Source organism: Daucus carota, chromosome 9 (assembly GCF_001625215.2).
Source record: "Daucus carota subsp. sativus chromosome 9, DH1 v3.0, whole genome shotgun sequence".
Lineage (NCBI taxonomy): Eukaryota > Viridiplantae > Streptophyta > Magnoliopsida > Apiales > Apiaceae > Daucus > Daucus carota.
In genome coordinates this window covers 31,502,460-31,506,281 of record NC_030389.2, presented here as the reverse complement: position 1 = coordinate 31,506,281, position 3,822 = coordinate 31,502,460, and the positions used below count along the sequence as shown (strand labels likewise).

Genomic DNA, 3,822 nt, shown 5'->3' with positions numbered 1-3,822 from the left:
TCAATGGTTAAATGCTTTATATTTTCTCATACGATTATTATATTGAAAAATAAATGATTTTACATATATATATATATATATATATATATATATATATATATATATAGGGAGGGTTCTCGTACAAACTTACAAACTTACAAACTTTTTTTGTTCAACACATATATAACTTGAGTTCAACATTTTTCTAAGATATTTTGTTTAACATCGATTAAAATTATGTTGCAAAAGTACAAAAACTAATTTTTCAATGTCATAACTAAGTTAAACGTAGTATATAACCGATATTTATCTTCCTGGACCCTACCCAAAGCCCAGAGGTATAGTTTAAGCATCTCTATAAATATATTTAACACAATGATAATTAATGTTCTACCGCCAATGTTGAACCCTAGTTACAAATGTGTTAAATGCACGATTTATCTGTGCATTATTTTTTAAATTGTGATGTTTTTTCAATAATTTTCAGCATAGATACCGTCTATAACTAAGGATTAACATGTTGGGAGGATAAAAAAAATTAATTTTTTTTTTAAGTTTGTAACCTAAAAAAGTTTTTTTTATTCTATCCCTATATATATATATATATATATATATATATATATATATATATGAGTGAGGTTCCAGAGAAAACCTTGCTATCAAGAAAACCGAGGAAACTCTTTAGATACAGTTGATTAATTAGCTAGAATATATATTACCTTTTTAAGAATCAACCATAATATATCCAAATCTATTATTGACGAGGGCAAAATCGGGAAAAATCTATTTGCGAATATCTACATATCTTCCAGTTTTGGTATTTCCATAATTCAAGACAATCAAATAATTCAATAATGTATTAGAATACTTTAAACTAACTATTTTTAGTGCCATTTTTTGCAAATTTGGTGTTTCTGCTCCATAATTTGACCACCATCCAACTGTCAAATGAATAATTTAAAAGAGCAGAATTTTTAAGTAGAAATCTTGAATAAACAAAATTCTAGTGTTAGATAAATATTAAATAGCAAATACCTATATCAAAATTTTCTTTGTTCCTGGTTCTTCCCATGATAGCCAATTTTTTTCCAAACATTCCTTCCATATTTTTGTATTTCAGTAACTCGACATTTCCAACAAGATCTTTCAAGTCATAATCATCTGGAAAGAATGCCTCAATGCAAGTTATCACTGCGGCCATACAGTTTGCATCTCTTCTCACAACTTCTTTATCTTTGTAAGAAAAAATAAGGATTTAACAAGTATGCAGTTAAGTGCAATGGACTATCAAGACGGCCTTTAATTTTTGAGTCAATGATTTCCAAGATAGGTTCATAGGTGTCTTTAACATCCTTGCAAATTCTAATGATCTCAGATTTTGCTTCCTTAATATCTCCATACACAAAAGCCATGGAAGGACACCAATCTCCATCAACAAGTCGAAGTACTTTTACTAAAAGTTTAAATAATTCGACACACATAGCAATATTCATCCAAAAAGCTTGAGAGACAATGATCTGATATGCTTTGATACCTTTTGATTTTGTAAACTACTTGCATTCTCCCCATTCTTTTGATAAGAACATATGCTTTAATTTTTCTTCTTTCTCCAAGATATGTTGCAGGGTAAGAAACGAGCTAGCAAACCTTGTGACCCCTGGTCTAACAATTTTTTTTTTTCTTGTAAATTTTCTCATTAAAGCCAGCGTCGTGTGGTGAGCATAAATGAAAATGGTCAGTGCCTTTGCCTTTTCAATTATATGCTGAATCCTTGGAATCTTACCTGTAAAGTGTTAACAATAACGAGTCAATAACAAAACTCAGCTGCTATATGCAGAAAATATACAAAGGCTGAGAAATTAAAAGTAGAAACAAAGGGCTGAGAAAGTTACCAATTCCTTCCAAAATCAAGTTCAGTGTGTGAGTAGCACAGGATGTCCAGAAAATGTTTGGTCTCTTGACCTTCAATAATTTTGCAGCAGCCATGTTATTAGAAGCATTATCCGTCACGACTTGAATGACGTTGCCACTCCCTATTTCACCAATATATTTATCAACATACTCAAATATATACTTTGCAGTGTGTGCTTCTTCTGAACTTTCAATAGAAGCAATAAAACATGTGCCAGCTCTACAATTAACACAAAGATTCATAATGCTTCGCCAATTTCTATCGGACCACGCATCTGTCATTAGTGAGCACCCATTGGATTTCCACTCCTCCTCTTGTTCTTTCATCGATTGTTTTGTCTTTTCCACTTCTTGCTTAAGGAGCGGCTCTCTCAATTGGTACCGACTTGCTGGTATATAGCCTGGACCAAACTATCCAACTGCCTCACAAGACCTTTTAAACCCATCATTGTTTATGGCATTGAATGGTACACCAAACTCATACACCCAGCGAGCTAAATATGCGTGCACCTCATTAGTCCTCTGCTTGAAAAGAGCATCATTAATATTTTGTTGTCTACTCTTTTTACGCAACTCAATAGTAGATTCCATTGGATCAATTGGTCTACTAAATTGATCCATAGGTCCAAGTGTATGTGGTTTTTTTGCAGAACCTTGAATTTCAACTACATCATCTTCATTTTCAGCAATATCTACATCCTCTCTCACCTCCTGAATGTGTAGTTTTTTTTTCCTTTTTTGTCTTTTTCAATTCATCCAATGCTCTTTTACACCGTTCTTTGTCTAAAGGAGTGGAATTAGGACAAGCTTTCACATTACCTTTTATTCCAGCAACATGATACTTAAGACGGTTGATACCTCCGTTCAGTTCTTTCCTGCACAATTTACACCTCACTTGTCTAAGATTAGTAGCATTGATCAACTCAGCATATTCCCATCCAACATCACTAGAATTAGGTTTCAAAATATCTGATGATTCTGTATTTGGTGAAGGTTCCATTCCTACACATACAAATATAAAACTATAAGAAAACTGATAATTAAAACAAACGAGTAACGACTAAGACAAAATATCAAACACTTGGGGCGCAACCACTTAGGTAGCAAATATGTTATTGTTATATAAAACTCCAAACAATATTACAAACAAAACCAAGATTAAGATGGAGAAAAAGTGAAAAACATACCTTACTGAGTGATAATCAAGTACAGAGTCAAGTTGAGATATTGACAATGACGGTGTATTGTCTCCAGAGAGTTACCGATGCCTGCCTTTACATTTTTCCCTTATTGGGCTGATGGGCTCTTTTTAGTTTTTATTTCCTTGCAGGCTGCAGCATTTTTATTTCAAAGTACTCGGAGTACTCGGAAGTCAACGCAAGTTTGACCCGATTTCAACACAAACCGTAGTAGTGACCGAATATAGTAAAAACGGTGCGGCAGGATTACCGAGTCAGAGTACTCGACCGAGTTTTCCGAGTTTTAGAACACTGATTAAAAGTGGATATCTAAATTTTTAAGAAATTATGTATATGTGTTGTTTTTGAATTACATCTCAGTACTTTTAACTAACCGGGCAAGAAGGTCGGAGATTCTCTTATTTTTCTATAATTGTTCATTAATTCATTTTATTCGCAATATTGAAGCTTAAATCCGCCCAATAGATTCAGCAAAGTAAGATTTCTTTTGAGTAAGGTGCATTTGTGTGTATATATACTTTGATCTTGACATACTTTTATATTAGATTTCAAAAACAATCAACTAAAATATCAAATTTTGAAAGTCGTCATATCCAATTAACACCGTTAAATTTTATGGAGATATTTGTGTATTTTTGATCTCGTAACGACTTTTGACCTATTTAACAGAGTAGATAGTCCCACAATATTATGCAGTTTTCTTGTAAATTCTAATTCATTATTCAGTGTGTGT

At 32.5% G+C, this 3,822-nt stretch overlaps 1 long non-coding RNA gene across 1 annotated transcript; it reads right to left on the bottom strand.

Annotated features, from left to right (window-relative positions):
• Positions 1 to 876: 876 nt before the first annotated feature.
• LOC108201946 (uncharacterized) lies at positions 877 to 3,370 on the bottom strand. Its single transcript, XR_010287332.1, has 3 exons — positions 3,078 to 3,370; positions 1,872 to 2,892; positions 877 to 1,762 (listed from the first exon to the last, which is right to left on the bottom strand). It is a non-coding gene; the product is annotated as an uncharacterized LOC108201946 (long non-coding RNA).
• Positions 3,371 to 3,822: the final 452 nt, after the last annotated feature.